Source organism: Delphinapterus leucas, chromosome 4, assembly GCF_059928025.1.
Source record: "Delphinapterus leucas isolate spDelLeu-1000000601 "Yukka" chromosome 4, BTC_Dleu_Yukka2, whole genome shotgun sequence".
Classification (NCBI taxonomy): Eukaryota; Metazoa; Chordata; class Mammalia; order Artiodactyla; family Monodontidae; genus Delphinapterus; species Delphinapterus leucas.
Genome location: NC_143132.1, coordinates 138262695 through 138282501, shown reverse-complemented (window position 1 = coordinate 138282501; position 19807 = coordinate 138262695). Strand labels below are relative to the sequence as shown.

The following is a 19807-nucleotide window of genomic DNA, read 5'->3' as shown; positions in this document are numbered from 1 at the left end:
TAAGTCTAGTTACCATTTGTAGCCATACAAAGATATTACAGAGTTATTGACTACATTCCCAGTGCTGTACATTTCATCCCTGTGACTCGTCTATTTTGTAACTGGAAGTTCATACTTCTTAATCTCCCTCACCTATTTCACTCATCCCTCCCAACCCCTCCCATCTGGCAACCACTTGCTTGTGCTCTGTATCTATGAGTCTGTTTCTATTTTGTTTCATTTGTTTTGTTTTTTAGATTCCACATATAAGTAAAATCACATGGTATTTGTCTTTCTTCATCTGATTTATTTCACGTAGCATGACATCCTCAAGGAAGGTCCATCCATGTTGTCGCAAATGGCAAGATTTCATTCTTTTCTATGGCTGAGTAATATTCCATTGTATATGTATATGTGTATAAAATGTATATATACAGTGTATATATATAATGTTTATATATATATATAGTGTGTGTATATATATATGTGTGTGTGTATATATATATGTGTGTGTGTGTATATATACATATATATATATATAAACATCTTCTTTATCCATTCATCTATCAATGGACACTTAGGTTGCTTCCATATCTTGGCTGTTGTAAACAATGCTGCAGTAAACATAGGTGCATATATCTATTCAAATTAGTGTTTTGTTTTCTTCAGGTAAATACCCAGTAGTGAAAGTGCTGGATCATATGGTAGTTCTATTTTCAATTTTTTGAGGAACCTTCATACTGTTATCCATAGTGGCTACACCAATTTACATTCCCACCAACAGTGTACGAGGGGTCCCTTTTCTCCACATCCTCACCAACACTTGTTATTTCTTCTTTTTTTTTTAACAACTTTATTGAATATAATTGCTTTACAATGGTGTGTTAGTTTCTGCTTTATAACAAAGTGAATCAGCAATACATATACATATATCCCCATATCTCTTCCCTCTTGCGTCTCCCTCCCACCCTCCCTATCCCACCCATCTAGGTGGTCACAAAGCACCGAGCTGATCTCCCTGTGTTATGCAGCTGTTTCTCACTACTTATTTATTTTATTTTTGGTAGTGTGTATATGTCCATGCCACTCTCTCACTTTGTCTCAACTTACCCTTCCCTCTCCCCGTGTCCTAAAGTCCATTCTCTAGTAGGTCTGCATCTTTATTCCCATCTTGTCCCCTAGGTTCTTCATGACCTTTTTTTTTTTTAGATTCCATATATATGTGTTAGCATATGGTATTTGTTTTTCTCTTTCTGACTTACTTCACTCTGTATGACAGACTCTAGGTCCATCCACCTCACTACAAAAAACTCAATTTCGTTTCTTTTTATGGGTGAGTAATGTTCCATTGTATATATGGGCCACATCTTCTTTATCCATTCATTTACTGATGGACACTTAGGTTACTTCCATGTCCTGGCTATTGTAAATAGAGCTGCAAGGAACATTGTGGTACATGACTCTTTTTGAATTATGGATTTCTCAGGGTATATGCCCAGTAGTGGTACTGCTAGGTCATATGGTAGTTCTATTTTTAGCTTTTTAAGGAACCTCCATACATGTTCTCCATAGTAGCTGTATCAATTTACTTTCCTACCAACAGTGCAAGAGGGTTCCCTTTTCTCCACACCCTCTACAGCATTTACTGTTTATAGATTTTTTGATGATGTCCATTCTGACTGGTGTGAGTTGATACCTCATTGTAGTTTTGATTTGCATTTCTCTAATGATTAGTGATGTTGAGCATTCTTTTCTGTGTTTGTTGGCAATCTGTATATCTTCTTTGGACAAATGTCTGTTTAGGTCTTGTGCCCATTTTTGGATTGGGTTGTTTGTTTATTTGATATTGAGCTGCATGAGCTGCATGTAAATTTTGGAGTTTAATCCTTTGTCAGTTGCTTCATTTGCAAATATTTTCTCCCATTCTGAGTGTTGTCTTTTTGTCTTGTTTATGGTTTCCTTTGCTGTGCAAAAGCTTTGAAGTTTCAATAGGTCCCATTTGTTTATTTTTGTTTTTATTTCAGTTTCTCTAGGAGATGGGTCAAAAGGATCTTGCTGTGATTTATGTCATAGAGTGTTCTGCCTATGTTATCCTCTAAGAGTTTGATAGTGTCTAGCCTTACATTTAGGTCTTTAATCCATTTTGAGTTTATTTTTGTGTATGCTGTTAGGGAGTGTTCTAATTTCATTCTTTTACATGTACCTGTCCAGTTTTCCCAGCACCATTTATTGAAGAGGCTGTCTTTTCTCCACTGTACATTCTTGCCTCCTTTATCAAAGATAAGGTGACCATATGTGTGTGGGTTTATCTCTGGGCTTTCTATCGTGTTCCATTGACTTATATTTCTGTTTTTGTGCCATACCATACTGTCTTGATTACTGTAGGTTTGTAGAATACTCTGAACTCAGGGAGACTGATTCCTCCAGCTCCGTTTTTCATTCTCACTATTGCTTTGGCTTCGGGGTCTTTTGTGTTTCCATAAAAATTGTGAAATTTTTTGTCCTAGTTCTGTGGGAAATGTCATTGGTAGTTTGATAGAGAGTGCATTGAATCCGTGGATTGCTTTGGGTAGTATAGTCATTTTCACAATGTTGATTCTTCCAATCCAAGAACATGGTACATCTCTCCATCTCTTTGTATCATCTTTAATTTCTTTCATCAGTATCTTATAATTTTCTGCATACAGGTGTTTTGTCTCCTTAGGTAGGTTTATTCCTAGGTATTTTATTCTTTTTGTTGCAGTGGTAAATGGGAGTGTTTCCTTAATTTCACTTTCAGATTTTTCATCATTAGTGTATAGGAATGCAAAAGATTTCTGTGCATTAATTTTGTGTCCTGCAAATTTACCAAATTCATTGATTAGCTTTAGTAGTTTTCTGGTAACATCTTTAGGATTCTCTATGTGTAGTATCATGTCATCTGCAAACAGTGACAGCTTTACTTCTTCTTTTATGATTTGGATTCATTTTATTTCTTTTTCACTCTGATTGCTGTAACTAAAACTTCCAATACTATGTTGAATAATAGAGGTGACAGTGGGCAACCTTGTCTTGTTCCTGATCTTAGTGGAAATGCTTTCACTTTTTCACCATTGAGGACGTTGTTAGCTGGGGGTTTGTCATATATGGCCTTTATTATGTCGAGGTAAGTTCGACTATGCCCACTTTCTGGAGGGTTCTTATCATAAATGGGTGTTAAATTTTGTCTAAAACTTTCTCTGAATCTATTGAGATGATCATATGGTTTTTCTCCTTCAATTTGTTAATAAGGTGTATCACATTGATTTGCCTATATTGAAGAATCCTTGCATTCCTGGAATAAACCCAACTTGATCATGGTGTATGATCCTTTTAATGTGCTGTTGGATTCTGTTTGCTAGTATTTTGTTGAGGAGTTTTGCATCTATGTTCATCAGTGATATTAGCCTGTAGTGTTCTTTGTGACATCTTTGTCTGGTTTCGGTATCAGGGTGATGGTGGCCTTGTAGAATGAGTTTTGTTCCTCCCTCTGCTATATTTTGGAAGAGTTTGAGAAGGAAAGGTGGTAGCTCTTCTCTAAATGTTTGATAGAATTAATCTGTGAAGCCATCTGGTCCTGGGCTTTTATTTGTTGGAAGATTTCTAACCACAGTTTCAATTTCAGGGCTTGTGATTGGCCTGTTCATATTTTCTATTTCTTCCTGGTTCAATCTCGGAATGTTGTGCATTTCTAAGAATTTGTCCATTTCTTCCATATTGTCTATTTTATTGGCATATAGTTGCTTGTAGTATTCTCCCATGATCCTTTGTATTTCTGCAATGTCAGTTGGTACTTCTTTTTTGTTTCTAATTCTATTTATTTGAGTCTTCTCCCTCTTTTTCTTGTTGAGTCTGGCTAATGGTTTATCAATTTTGTTTATCTTCTCAAATAACCAGCTTTTAGTTTTATTGATCTTTGCTATCATTTCCTTCATTTCTTTTTCATTTATTTCTGATCTTATATTTATGATTTCTTCTGCTAACTTTGGGATTTTTTTGTTCTCCTTTCTCTAATTGCTTTAGGTCTAAGGTTAGGTTGTTTATTTGAGATGTTTCTTTTTTCTTAAGGTAGCATTGTGTTGCTATAAACTTCCCTCTTAAAACTGCTTTTGCTGCATCCCATAGGTTTTGCATCATCGTGTTTTCATTGTCATTTGTTTCTAGATATTTTTTGATTTCCTCTTTGATATCTTCAGTGATCTCTTGGTTATTAAGTAGTGTATTGTTTAGCCTCCATGAGTTTGTATCTTTTACAGATCTTTTCCTGTATTGATATCTACTCTCATAGCATTGTGGTCAGAAAAGATACTTGATATGATTTCAATTTTCCTAAATTTACCAAGGCTAGATTTGTGACCCGAGATATGATCTATCCTAGTGAATGTTCCATGAGTACTTGAGCAAAATGTGTATTCTGTTGTTTTTGGATGGAATGTCCTATAAATATCAATTAAGTCCATCTTGTTTAATGTATCATTTAAAGCTTGTGTTTCCTTATTTATTTTCATTTTGGGTGATCTGTCCATTGTTGAAAGTGGGGTGTTAAAGTTCCCTACTATGATTGTGTTACTGTTGCTTTCTCCTTTTATGGTTGTTAGTATTTGCCTAATGTATTGAAGTCCTCCTATGTTGGGTGCATAAATATTTACAATTGTTATATCTTCTTCTTGGATTGATCCCTTGATCATTATGTAGTGTCCTTCTTTGTCTCTTGTAACAGTCTTTGTTTGTTTGTTTTTTTGCATTATGCAGGCCTCTCACTGTTGTGGCCTCTCCCGTTGCGGAGCACAGGCTCTGGACGCACAGGCTCAGTGGCCATGGCCCACAGGCCCAGCCACTCTGCGGCACGTGGGATCCTCTCGGACCAGGGCACGAACCCGTGTCCCCTGCATCAGCAGGCGGACTCTTATCCACTGCACCACCAGGGAAGCCCTAGTCTTTGTTTTAAAGTCCCTTTTGGCTGATATGACAATTGCTACTCCAGCTTTCTTTTGATTTCCATTTGCATGGAATACTTTTTCCATCTCCTCATTTTCAGTCTTTATGGGTCCCTAGATCTGAAGTGGGTCTCTTGTAGACAGCATATACATGGGTCTTGTTTTTGTATCCTTTCAGCCAGTCTATGTCTTTTGGTTGGAACATTTCATCCATTTACATTTAAGGTAATTGTCGATATGTATGTTCCTATTATCATTTTCTTAATTGTTTTGGGTTTGTTATTGTAGGTATTTCCTTCTCTTGTGTTTCCTGCCTAGAGAAGTTCCTTTATTATTTGTTGTAAAGCTGGTTTGGTGGTGCTGAATTCTCTCAGCTTTGCTTGTCTTTAAGGTTTTAATTTCTCCATCTAATCTGAATGAGATCCTTGCTGGGTACAGTAATCTTGGTTGTAGGTTTTTCCCTTTCATCACTTTAAATATGTCCTGCCAGTCCCTTCTGGCTTGCAGAGTTGCTGCTGAAAGATCAGCTCTTAACCTTATGGGGATTACCTCATATGTTATTTGTTGTTTTTCCCTTGCTGCTTTTAATATTTTTTCTTTATATTTAATTTTTGATAGTTTGATTAATATGTGTCTTGGTGTATTTCTCCTTGGATTTATCCTGTATGGGACTCTCTGTGCTTCCTGAACTTGATTAACTATTTCCTTTCCCATATTAGGGAAGTTTTCAACTATAATCTCTTCAAATATTTCCTCAGTCCCTTTCTTTTTCTGTTCTTCTTCTGGGACTCTTATAATTCGAATGTTGGTGTGTTTAATGTTGTCCCATCGATCTCTGAGACTGTTCTCAATTCTTTTCATTTTTTTTTTCTTTATTCTGCTCTGCAGTAGCTATTTCCACTATTTTATCTTCCAGGTCACTTATCCATTCTTCTGCCTCAGTTATTCTGCTACTGATTCCTTCTAGAGAATTTTTAATTTCATTTATTGTGTTGTTCATAATTGTTTGTTTGCTCTTTAGTTCTTCTAGGTCCTTGTTAAACGTTTCTTGTATTTTCTCCATTCTATTTCCAAGATTTTGGATCATGTTTACCATCATTATTCTGAGTTCTTTTTCAGATAGACTGCCTATTTCCTCTTCATTTGTTAGGTCTGGTGGGTTTTTACCTTGCTCCTTCGTCTGCTGTTTGTTCCTCTGTTTTCTCATTTTGTTTATCTTACTGTGTTTGGAGTCTCCTTTTTGCAGGCTGCAGGTTCATAGTTCCTGTTGTTTTTGGTGTCTGCCCCCAGTGGCTAAGGTTGGTTCTGTGGGCTGTGTAGGCTTCCTGTTGTAGGGCACTAGTGCCTGTGTTCTGGTGGACGAGGCTGGATCTTGTCTTTCTGTTGGGCAGGTCCATGTCTGGTGGTGTGTTTTGGGGTGTCTGTGACCTTTTTATGATTTTAGGCAACCTCTCTGCCAATCAGTGGGGTTGTATTCCTGTCTTGCTAGTTGTTTGTCATAGGGTGTCCAGCACTATAGCTTGCTGGTTGTTGAGTGGAGCTGGGCCTTGGTGTTGAGTTGGAGATCTCTGGGAGATTTTCACCATTTGATATTATGTGGAGCTGGGAGGTCTCTGGTGGACCAATGGCCTGAACTTGGCTCTCCCACCTCAGAGGCACAGCCCTAATACCTGGGCAGAGCACCAAGAGCCTGTCATCCACACGGCTCAGAATAAAAGGGAGAGTAAAAGAAAGAAAAAAAGGAAAAGATAAAATAAAATAATTAAAAAATAATTATTAAAAATATATTTTAAGTAATTAAAAATAAAGAAAGGAAGAAAGAAGAGAGCAACCACACCAAAAGACAAATCCCCCAATGATAATAAGTGCTAAAAACTCTCCAAAAATAAGAAAACAAACAAACAAAATGGGCAGACAGAACCCTAGGACAAATGGTGAAAGCAAAGCTATACAGAAAAAATCAGACACAGCAGCATACACATACACACTGAGAAAAAAAGAAATAGGGAAATATATATATATTTTGTTGCTCTCAAAGTCCACCGCCTCGATTTGGGATGATTCGTTGTCTATTCAGGTATTCCACAGATGCAGCATACATCAAGTTGATTGTGGAGATTTAATCCACTGCTGCTGTGGCTGCTGGGGGAGATTTCCCTTTCTCTTCTTTGTTCGCACAGCTCCTGGGGTTCAGCTTTGGATTTGGCCATGCTGCTGCGTGTAGGTTGCCTGAGGGCGTCTGTTCTTCTCTCAGACAGGATGGGGTTAAAGGAGCACCTGATTCGGGGGCTCTGGCTCACTCAGGCTGGGGGGGAAGGAGGGGTACGGAATGCGGGGCCAGCCTGCGGTGGCAGAGGTCAATGTGGCTTTGCAAAAGCCTAAGGCATGCCGTGTGTTCTCCCGGGGAAGTTGTCCCTGGATCATGGGACCCTGACAGTGGCAGGCTGCACAGGGTTCCAGGAGAGGAGGTATGGATAGTGACCTGTGCTTGCACACAGGATTTTTGGTGGCTGCAGCAGCAGCAGCCTTAGTGTCTCATGCCCGTCTCTTGGGTCCATGCTGATAGCTGCAGCTCACGCCCATCTCTGAAGCTCCTTTAAGTGGCGCACTTAATCCCCTCTCCTCGTGCACCTCGAAACAAAGAGGCAAGAAAAAGTCTCTTGCCTCTTCAGCAGCTCCAGAAATTTTTCCAGACTCCCTCCCGGTTAGCTGTGGCGCAGTAGCCACCGCAGGCTGTGTTTACACAGACAACCCCAGTCCTCTCCCTGGGATCTGACCTCCGAAGCCGGAGCTCAACTCCCAGCCCCCACCAGTCCTGGCAGGTGAGCAGACAAGCCTCTCGGGCTGGTGAGTGCGGGTCAGCATCCATCCTCTGTGTGGGAGTCTCTCTGCTTTTCCCTCTGCACCCCGGTTGCTGTGCTCTCCCCCATGGCTCCAAAGCTTCCCCCCTCCACCACCCGCAGTCTCCGCCCACAAAGGGGCTTCCTAGTGTGTGGAAACGTTTTCTCCTTCACAGCTCCCTCCCACTGGTGCAGGTCCCGTCCCTATTCTTTTGTCTCTGTTTTTTCTTTTGCCCTAACCAGGTACATGGAGAGTTTCTTGCCTTTTGGGAGGTCTGAGGTCTTCTGTCAGCATTCAGTAGGTGTTCTGTAGGGGTTGATCCACATGTGATGTATTTCTAATGTATTTGTGGAGAGGAAGGTGATCTCCACGTCTTACTCTTCTGCCATCTTGAAGCTCCTTTCTTCTTTTCTTTTTGATAATAGCCATTCTGACAGATGTGAGGTGATATCTCATTGTGGTTTGGAATTGCATTTCCCTGATGATTAGTGATGTTGAGCATCTTTTCATGTGTCTGTTGGCCATCTGTATGTCTTTTTTAGAAAAATGTCTATTCAGGTTCTCTGCCTATTTCTTAATTAGGTTATTTGCTTTTTGATATTGAGGTGTATGAATTCTTTGTATATTTTGGGTATTAACCTCTTACTGGATATGTGATTTATACATATCTTCTCCCATTCAGTAGATGGTCTTCTGGTTTTGTCGACAGTTTCCTTCCTTCACTGTGCAAAAGCATTTTAGTTTGATGTAATCCCATTTGTCTATTTGTGCTTTTGTTTCCCTTGCCTGAGAGAAGATCTAAAAATATATATATATATTGCTAAGATCAATGTCAAAGAAAATCTGCCTATGTTTCTTCTAGAAGTTTTATGGTTTCAGGTCTCATGTTTAAGTCTTTAATCCATTTTGAGCTTATTTTTGTATATAGTATGAGAAAGCAGTGCAATTTGACTCTTTTGCATGTAGCTGTTCAGTTTTCCCAGAATCATCTACTGAAGATGATGTCTTTTCTCCATTGTGTATTCTTGCCTCTGTTGTAGATTAGTTGACCACATAAGTGTAGGTTCATTTCTAGGCTCTCCATTCTATTTCTTTGATCAATGTGTCTATTTTCATGCCAGTACCATACTGTTTTGATTATTGCAGCTTTGTGGTATAGTTTGAAATCACAGAGCATGATGCCTCCAGCTTTGTTCTTTTTTCTCAAGACTGTTTTGGCTATTTGGGATCTTTTGTGTTTCTATACAAGTTTTTAAATTATTTGCTCTAGTTCTTTGAAAAATGCCATTGGTATTATAATAGGGATTGCATTGAATCTGTAAATTGCCTTGGGTAGTGTGATTATTTTAACAATAGTAATTAATCCATGGGTACAGTTATCTCTTCAACTCATCATCCAGGTCTCTCCACAGACTAATCATGCTAGACACAGGAATAGATTTTCTCAAGCACGTCAGAGGTGTCTCAGCCTCTCTGTTTTGCAGTGCTGATTATGTCATGGCTTTGGAGCCCTGCTCTAGTGCTCGGTTACAGAACCAGCCTGGACAGCAACATGGGCAGGAAGCTGAGCTCATGTGGTCCTGTCTTACTCTTGTCAAACTGGGCAGCTTCATCAATGTCAGGGCAGAAATGAGACTGACAAAAGGAATCTCAGACAAGGCAGGGCACCTCCACCTTTGCATTATCTCACAAGAGGAAAGAAGAAAGGATTATTTTCTAGTGTATTTTTTCAATAGCAGTGTTCCAATCCCAGAAAATTATGATGTACATCATGGAGAAAAGCAGAGAACTGGCTGAGATTTGAGGGGAGCAGGGCAGGTGAGAGAATGCAGCTTACAGAGGTGTAGGCTGCTGCTCAGGCACAGGGCTCTGTCTCTCTTGCCTCTTGCTCTAGTCATTGGTCCTGGACGATTGTCCATTAGAGTCCTGGGCCCAGGGTTGTCCCCTGCTGCTGCAATGCTGCCAAACTCTCTGGAACTCCACCAGGCCCTTGATGCAGAAGCCTCAGGACAGCTTGTAATCATGCACCCAGATTTCCACAAGTCTGCCCAACTCTATGAGATCAGAGGACTCCTCAGAGGGGAAATTAAAATCTTCTCCACTTATCTTCTAATCCTACACCTCCTATTTTGGAATCAAGTTCCAGTCCCAGTCCACATAAAATTCCAAGAAGTATGGACTCAACCCTCAATAAGCAATGTTAGTCCTTACTGCCTTCAGTAGCATTTACTGAGCCCCTGCTGTTTGCAGAGAATGATGGAGTGAAGAGAGAAATAGGAGACACAGGCTTTGCTGCTGAGAGACTGAAATTTTACTTAAAACTTTATTTATTCTCTAACTCTTTGTCAAAGGGATCTGAAAATCGAGTTACCAGTTGATACATGTGAATAGCATGTTTTGCTGATCAGAGCTTACATCTTACACCCGAGAGAAGTTTATTTAATTCATTATTACATCAAATGCAATATACAATAAGCCTCTAATAAAATAATATGTATAGAAAATGAAGATCAGAGAGAAGTGAGGGGTAGTCAATGTATGACCATAGTTGCTGTGGCTGAGTATACGGTATGGCTCTGAGCTTCCAGGAAGCCAAGTGAAAACAGAGAAAGATGATAGAGTTATTAGTTCTCATTATCAAGAATGTGACTGTTACTGGTTCCTCAGGGAAGACAGAGCTTTTGTCTCCATATAGAGCATACTGAGTGAAGTCACATCCTCAACAATCCTGCAGAAGATGCAGATATGAAGTTCATAAATGTGGCTTCTTTGGTGATAAAAAGCTGTCCTATGATGAACTAGACCACATAGTCTTCCAGGGGTTCTAACTGTATTCAAAAGTAAGACTAGGAGTACCTAGAGAATTTACAATCTGTTGATTTTAATTAGAATTAAATGTTTCCTTCTTACTTTTTTTATTAAAAATATGTGACCCTTGAAGAAGGGTTAAGAGCAAAACTGAAGGCAGATTTTGATTTGAAGTCTCTGAGGAATAAATGACAGGGATGCCCTTGGCTGATTTGATGGGTATGTTTCCCTACTGCCATGCATTAATTAACTAACTGTGTTTTGACTTTCTATTTTTATGGTCAATTCCTAATCAAGGAGTGCTAAAGTACAATCACTATTATAGATGTTCTAAGATAAGCAGGACACAGAATAACATCCATAAGTAACTCAATGTGGAGCCTCATCAGTCTTCAGGAAGGGGTTCTGCTGTGTTGGTTTGCCAATGTTCAGGCCTTATCCATGTAAGACTTATCATACATATACATATACACGTATATATATGTATATATATATATACGTGTATATGTATGTATATATACATATATATATATATATATATTACCCATAATAGCCAAGAAAGTCTTGATATATTAAAGCATGGAGGGGTTTCTTAACTCAGAACTGTCTAAAGACATCTCACGTATTTGCGGAACGTGATCAACTTTACCTTTACCTTTGGCATGTGAACAATTTATGAATGCAGAAATCTGATGGCTAAGTGAAAGGGTGCAGAGGACAAGATGGAGTGAGCACAGTAATTTCCACCTCCTTCCCTAGGACTTGGCGATTACCCTTTTACAGCATGACTTGTCCAGTCTGGTCTAGATTTTTCTCTTCCTTGTATGGTACATGTTTTGCTGGTGGTCTTCTGCATGTCCCACTCTATTCTGGACTGAGATGATCTATTATTTGTATTAGGGCCCTTTTGTAATTTGTAAAAGTTTATATTTTCACCTAAGGATTGGTAAGATTCAATTTAAGTGCAGCCACTATTGGCTAGTTTTTGTAACTCTGCCCTCTCTAATGCACTCTGCAAAATGCTAGGTGCTACTTAATTCCTCCAGAATGCTTTCTGCTATTTGTTTGACCTGTATCTCTCCAGAATATCAGGACTCTTGGTCTCTGTGTGAATATTTTGCCTGCCATGGTACTGGGAAAAACATATGAAATTTCACTGGTATACATTCTTTCCCAATTGAGTCTTTGGGAAAACCAAAGCAACACAAAGTTGGTCTCTGAAGCTGTTACTTGGATTACTTTAAAAAGTTATAAATGAGTTATTTCCTAGTTGAGATGCAGGCTAACATTGATCTCCCACAATCATGGACACCATGATGCTGCTGTGAGATCCCATTAAACAAGGGAGGAAGACCAGGAAAGTGTTCTCATTAAACACACCTCCCAGACAATGAGGTTTCATTATCCCCCCAAATCATACTAAGATTCTTTTAGACTAGGTTATTTGGGTACAAGACAAGTGCTGTGTAATTTGTGTGTGTGTGTGTGTGTGTGACACGATTATCTGCCTAAGTGGAAGGATAGGTGGTGAGTAAATTAACTTAGGAAGTGAGTCTTTTGCCAGACAGCCTAAAGAGCATTATAAAGAAAACTCCCCTCATGTTCAGAAATGTGAGGGTGAAACAGTATATTTTGAAAGGCAGATATGATTATATGACTTCCTTATTGCATTTTGTCCATGGAAGAAAGATACAGATATGATTTAGACAGGATTCTTTGGTTCTTCGGCACAAAGATTAGGTATTCAATAAGTAACTAAAGGATGAGTGAATGAATGAATGAAATAGGGAGGCATCAAACAAATGGGTTTCTTCCTTATGGCATCCCCAAGTCTCCAAAAGATTGCTCACTCATCTCTAATAATCCCCTAGATGGACTGTGATTACACGTAAGGAAAATGGGCTTTAAGGGCAGTTTTCAGACAACCAAAGGTTTGTTTTCTCTGGATAATACTTAGGGCTGCAGTAAGGAGCAGGGCTTTCATGTGAGGCTTGATGTGGGGTGTTCATAGGAGACAGTGGGGCCTCAAAGATGAATTCTCAGGACTAGATGGGGAGAGATTTCATAGACGAATTCACTGATGAACAATTTAGCTATTACTTTCTAAAGATTGTATTGTCTTTAATCTTGTGCATCTCAGTGTTGTTTTTTTTTAATTTTTAAATTTTAACATGACAACTACCCTTTCAAACTTAAGAGTGAAAAGCAATGTCAGAGGCTCTGGCATTTGCTCGTTTTGAGTGTCAGCTGCAGAGGGATGTTTCTTGGCTGCTTCTGAACATCAGTAGAAGGAAGTACAGACTGTATCTGTGCAGAAAAAATTGACAAATACAGAAAATACAGGAGTTGTGTAACAACATAATGGGGCATCTCAAGCAGTTTGTATCTTCCAAACTGTCGGAGAAACCAGAAGTGGATTCACCGGCTGCTGGCGGGGAGCGGTGTCAGCCTGACATTCACAAGGATGGGAGGTAAGTTCTCCCACTCACCTGTCTCCCTCTGGCACCCCCTGCAGGCGGAGCCTAGTAGGGAGCAGCTGGCAAAGCGAAAATATGGTCAGCAGAGTGGGGCTCAGCATCCTAAAGCAGAGTAGGGAGGAGTGGGTTTGGAGCTGAGGCAGTAGCTTTGTAACTGCACAGCTTGCCAGCCCACCACGTCAGAGGCGTCCTTGGAGCAGACCTGGGTTATGTGCTTCTTGGTGCTCCATGAAACCTGAGCAGTTCCTTCAGCATCCTTGGTGGAAAAGAGCCTTGACATTCAGTGGTCCTGGGACAGGCCTTTCTCTAAGCTCCCCCTTCATATTTCTTTTAAGTCATCCATATAAAGGTGTAAAGACCTATATGGCTTTCTATGTGTGTATATGTAAAGATAACTCTCAAAAAGCTGTTTGTTTTTCACACTGAGGTAAGAGGTTGCCAGTTTCTCTGGTATTGCTCATGTTCCTTATAGAAATATTTTGCAATAATAATGGTAAAACTTTATTTTTTTGGTCAAGAAATGACTAGTATGTGTGTACACATGCATATATTTATCACCATTTCTTTCATTTTTTTCTTATTATATTTAGGGTAGAAAAGGATGTTGAGCACTATAAAAACCTCATTAAGAAAATCATAGTAGGGACTTCCCTGGTGGTCCAGTGGTTAAGACTTCGCCTTCCAATGCAGGAGGTGCTGGTGCAGGGGATCCCTGGTTGGGGAGCTAAGATCCCACATGCCTCATGGCCAAAAAACCAAAACATAAAACAGAAGCAATATTGCAACAAATTCAATAAAGACTTAAAAGTAAAGTGGTCCACATTAAAAAAAAAAAAGAAAATCATATATCATAGTAAATGTTGAACACATATCAACATTTTAAATGTTGTATTCGGTGTCATGAAATTATAGAAAAATAAGAGTTTCAATTATCTGTAAAATGCGCCTATATTGATAAATTTATTTGCATCTGGGTTTTGGCAACATCAGATATGCTACTTCTCTCAGAAGCCTGGAAAATTTACCTTTGGGAATTTGAAACGATAACAGGAATTTAGAGAGATATTTTCTTCTAAATCCTATCTCCTGTGGACTAATACTTTTGATACTGTGGTTTGCTCTGTGAGTGAGGAACTAAATTAAACTAATGAAATCCTGTGTCACACACACACACACACAAGCTGTTTGTTTTCTTTCTTACACCAGGTAGACAATTGTTTTGCGGTTATTATAAACATAGAATTCAAACATCCTAATTTCTTGAAAAAGGAAAGAAACATTATGCCTCTCTGATTTTCTACTCAAATAGAACTTTTTAATGCAAATGAAAGCATGAATCAAGCATAAAACAACCTAACTGCTAACCATCATATACTTTAATGATCCCTAATTAGAGCAAAATTTAAAGTGAATACAAGCACATTACAAATTTTTCTCATGGATCCTTAATTTGTATCTATCACTCAGAAAGCTGGCCCTGCATATCCCCAGGGCTTTAGAGGAATACAACACTCACTCACATCAAACCTATTTCTTAAATGCAAACACCTTTCTAGGTATAAACACAGAGGATACATTGAAGAGCTTCATCAGGTGACAGAATTCTTAAGACCTGTGCTTGTCTGAGTCTTGTCATATTGATTATGTTTTGAAAAGGAGAACAAGCATCAACTAGTTTTCCTAAAGCTTCAACCCGGAGTTCTTGTTTGTATAGTGATTGTGTGTGTGTGTGTGTGTGTGTGTGTGTGTGTGTGTGTATTCCTGGGTATCATCTGGACTCCCTATCCTTGGGCAGGAACTGAGAGAGGGAACAGCTAGCCTGCCAGCACCATGCACTTGTCTGGCTTGGATCAGAGAGGTGAAAAATGTTCCTGTCAACTGCAGCTTGTGAATTTTTGTAGCGTTTAAACTTCTCTTGATTTGCAAGGACTGATGGTAGAGAAATGATCACACAGGAAGAATTAAATGTGAAAGCATCCTGGTTCCTAAACATACATTAACACCCTTAGCTTTGTCGGATGTAACGCTTCAGAAAATATCTCGGTGGAACACGGGGAGGTTGTAGAGGAGCTTTCAAGTGGTTTAATCCCAAGGGAAGTTGCAGTGCTGTAAAGCCCAACTGAAACTACACACGTTAATGCTGGGCCTTCGGGCAGTAGCTGCATTTTGTTCTTCTCATCCGATAAAGAAAGTAATGGGCGGGGCCTCTATCCCTCCAGCTGCAGGCTATGGGCACCCTCGACTGAACCAAAGGCAGGTAATTGTCACTTAAACATGGGACAGTGTCAGCGATACCAGGTATTACATAAATCAAGGAAATATTGAAGGACTCTGTGTGACAGAAGTTATTATTGACTTTTGGAGATGAAGCAAATAAAATACGATCTGATTTAAAAGTAAGGGTTCCTGTAAGAGTGGGGAAAGTAAGCATAGGTTTAATGCAACATTGTTTGGTCCTTGTGCTGCTGTGGGCCAGGCTAGATCTGGTGGATGAAGCAGGCAGTGATAGGCCGAGCCAGCTTGTTATTTTATCACCTTGTAACATTTGCAGGGGGCGCTCCTGGCTCTAAACAGTAATGCTCACCTGCTCCCCACTGATTGCTGATGCTTCTGCTTGTTGTTTCTGGCAGGGAGCTTTGTCAACTAAGTCCTGGTCCTCAAAGTGTAGGCCTAGACCAGTAGCATCAGTGTCACCTGGAAGCCCATTAGAAATGCAGAATCTCAGGCCCCACTCTAGTACTATGGAATCAGAATCTGCATCTTAAACAAGGATCCTCCACAAATCCTTTCTATGCCCATGAAAATTAGAGACACATCCAAATTGTCCTCACCCACGTCTGACTTGCCCACACTGCAGATTTCTGTGCACTGTATTCCCCCCAACAGTCTGCTTCCAGCTTTTGTTCCTGCTTTCTCAAGATACATTTGCCATGTAACGTTGTGTAAGGTTAAGGTGTATACTAAGAGAATTAAACTAATAGGTCATTAGTCTGTGGTGGCTCTGATGCTGATGCAGCCAACATCAGCAAACCAAAATCTAATCCTATAAATGCCTCGAGGTTACGGAATTGAAACCTAGGGACAACCGAGCACAAACTGCCAATCAGGCTTGAAGCTGCAGCCAGTCAATGATTTCCTCACTGTGCTTCCACCTTTTCTCTGTAAATGATCTCCCTGAGCTCCTGTCAGTGGAGGCTCCTCACCACTTCTGATTTAACGCCACTCCATTCAAATCTATTTTTGCTCAATAAACTCTTAAATTGTTCAATATGCCTTGGTTTATCTTTTACCATGTACAAGGTGATGATTTGATACATGTACATCATGATTTGATACACTTACCACAATAAGGTTAGTGAGCACACGCTCACCTCACAGTTACCGTAAAATATGGAACACGTCACAGAATTGCACGTCATCCTTAGTCAGGGGCCATGCTGCCCTCCTCTGTGTGGGTCCAGTTTCAGCCTATGTCCTCCCAGAGAGAGCACCCTACCTCCAGCTAAGCCCATTTCCTGTTCTCTTCTAATTCTCTAACTGCCACACGAATTCTTCACTGGCCTTCACTCTAATGTTCCCCCGTCTCTCCTCCCATTAGATCAAATAATAAGATGGGAAGGAAGAAAGGAAGGAAGGGAGGGAAGGAGGGATGGAAGGGAGGAACATGGAGGGAAGGAAGGGAAGGAGAAGGAAGGATGGAAGGAAAGAAAAAAGGCAGGAAGGAGGGAAGGAAGACAGAGTGAGAAGGGCTTAGGGAAGGAGGGAGGGAGACCCAGTTTTCATGGCTCCATGTGTTGCAGGAGCTCATGAGCTCTGTTTCAAATACATCCATGCAAATATATCCCATCCCCTATTTCCATTTTAAAATGAAGCAGTGCCTTCATACAGTGTTCATTGGGGTAACAATTTGGAGGGCACTTTGCCAAAGTTTATTCAAGTTCTTAAAGTGAACATTCTCTTTGATCCAGCAATTTCAGAATTTATCGCACAAATGTACTTGAATAAATGCACAGAAATGTTTGTCAAAAGTATCTATCACAGGGTTGTTTAATAGCAAAAAGCTATAAATAGCTTAAAGTATCAATACAAGTTGTTTTGAAAAATCAATGCATGTCTCTGCAATGGAATAGTATCCCGGCACGAAAATGAACTGAGGAAGGTTTGCGTGTGCTTCTGTGGTGAGCTGTCTAGATTATGTTGTTACCTGAGAAAAAGAAGGTGCCAGACAATATGCATATTACCCCATGCATGTTATTTTTAGTGTGTGTGTACATGTGTATGTTTATAAAACATAGTTACTAACTTCCTGTATTTGTATCCAATAGAATTCTACAGCCATTACAAACACTACTTTGGCAGAATTTTGAATACTTGGGACATCTTTGTGATGTGATGCTAAGTTTAAAAAAAAAAGCAGGACATTAGTGTCATGGTTTTTCTCTCCCTCCTTACTTGAGCATTTTCCAATGTTATTAAATATTCCCCAAAATATCGTTTATTGATCTATAATATTATATCCTACTCTTGGGTTTTTAAGTTGTTTTCAGTTTTTCCAACTCATATGTAATGTTGACAAACTTTTTTTTACCTAATGTTGTTTTTGAATTTCAGGCTCTCTCCTAATATAAATGTCTTGTAATTACTGGTTCACAGGGTATGTGATTTTATTATAATTATTTGTTCATAGGATGTGACCCTTGATATTTATTACCAACTTGGTTTCTGTAATCCACAAAGATTTTTAATGTAATATTTTCAATTTTTGTTAATGTGATTAGTTATTAAAAGTCATCATTTGTTCCACAAATTTTGAAATTTGGCATAAAACAGTTATTGATGCCTACTGTGTGCCAAGCTGCCTTGAAGCCACTAGGCACATCATCACGAATAAGACATGGTCTCCACCTTCAACTCAAAGTGTGATCCCAGGACAGCACACATAATTAGAATGTGATGCAATTTGGCCGATCATAGAATTATGCCCAGCGTGCCATGGAACACAGCAGGCCTATAGTGTAACTGTGACAACCCAGAAAGGGATGAGATTCTTACACTTCACTTTGATGCTTCTTCTCTCATGTTCCAGCTAAAGACTGATGCTAATGTAGAGAGGGGGGAGTTTTCTTTTCATACTCCTGTCAGAGTTCAAGTACTAAGTACACCTGACATAAAAAGGAAGTAGACAATAAACTTACCTTAGTTTGTATGTCAACTATCTATATTTCTGTGTCACCATTTATATATTTCACAGATGCAGAGGATTATAAACCTCCTTCTAGGACACATACCTTCACCCTGAATCTATAACCAAACTTGACCTTCCCACAGCCCACATCTCCCTGCCTGCTTAGAATAGAAAGATGGTTGTCTAGTCTTCAAAGCATTTGCCCCAACTTCCAAAAAATATCTCCAAATAAAAGAGACAACCCAGCCTCCACAAATAGCACTGTCAACCCTCTTAATATTTCTTAGGTCAAGAAATTCTTAACTGAAATATTCTAACTAGGTTGACTAAATGAAATTGCCAATATTTGACTTTTTTAACTTGTAAAAGTAGCAATTTCATGTAGTTCAACTAAAAACTGCAATTTAATTCTTCCTGTTTCTTCCCAAGACTACCCATATATTAGAACTAATTGAAACTTCATTTCACACCAAATGATTTCTGCAGTATCTGCCCCAGATAAAAAGAAAAGGTGGGAAAATTATTAACACAGGTTTATGCTTGTTTTTCACTCCTTAGTCAGATGATCAGTAAGATAAAATTAGAATACAGTATTTCCTAAATTGAAGGGAAAGAGGTTTCCTGCTTATTTAAGCAGAGACTTCTAGCTGACGCAGAATTAGGAGTCAGGGGCAAACATGGGCAAGCAAACCCAGCAAACTGCCAAACAAACTATAATTCATAATCTCCAACCCAAACAAGGCTGGCGTCCTCCTCTTAAGACAAACACGATGCTGAGAGTGTGCTATGAATCCAAGATTATTACTAATGCGAAGCTGTGCATCAGAGATTTAGGGAGAAGGAAAGAGAAGAGAGAGAGAGAGAGAGAGCACACGCTTCAGCCCAAAATTCATGAAGGCCCCTTTTCTATTGCTTTTATCAGATTTAAATTCATATTGTAAAAAATTAAGTTTAGTAATTCAGTAGAGGGTGCTGGTATGGGAAGTGATGCCTTGGAGCTTGGAAAGCTGGCCTGATCCCATAAAAGCATCAGCATTTTCTTCAAAAGCTATTTCATAGCTTGAAATGCTTTTTGGAGTCCTGCTATTCAAAGTGTAATCCACAGCTCCAGCCAGTGTTTCTCAGACTCTAAAGTGCATACGAATCACTTGGAGTCTTGTTAAATGGAGATTCTGATCCAGCGGGTCTGGGTGGGGCCTGAGAGCCTGCATTTCCAACCAGCTCCTGTGAGGGGTGATGCTGCAGGCAGGATCGTACTTTGAGTAGCACGGGTAAAACACCCTTCTGATGGCCTTTGTTCCTCTTTCTAAACTGGCGATCTTGTCCTGCAGGTCACATACTGAACACTGAAGTCAAGAGGCCCCCCTCAGTGACCTTGCTCTCTCCTCATTCAAATCTTCCTGCCTGTAAAATGGGGCGAACAAACCTAGCGGAGGGGAGAATCTTAGACTTTCCTGGTAGGAGGAAATTTGGAGATTACCCTAATCCAACCCTTTCCCCTCCACCCCCCAGCCCATCTGTACACTAAAGCCAGAGCCTGAGATTTTGCCTACAGGGTTTGC

The 19807-nt window shown here is 39.6% G+C and overlaps 1 non-coding gene across 1 annotated transcript; it reads right to left on the bottom strand.

Annotated features, from left to right (window-relative positions):
• Window positions 1-16444: 16444 nt before the first annotated feature.
• On the bottom strand, window positions 16445-16549 carry LOC115802704 (U6 spliceosomal RNA). Its single transcript, XR_004023229.1, has one exon. It is a non-coding gene; the product is annotated as a U6 spliceosomal RNA (small nuclear RNA).
• Between the last annotated feature and the right edge of the window lie 3258 nt (window positions 16550-19807).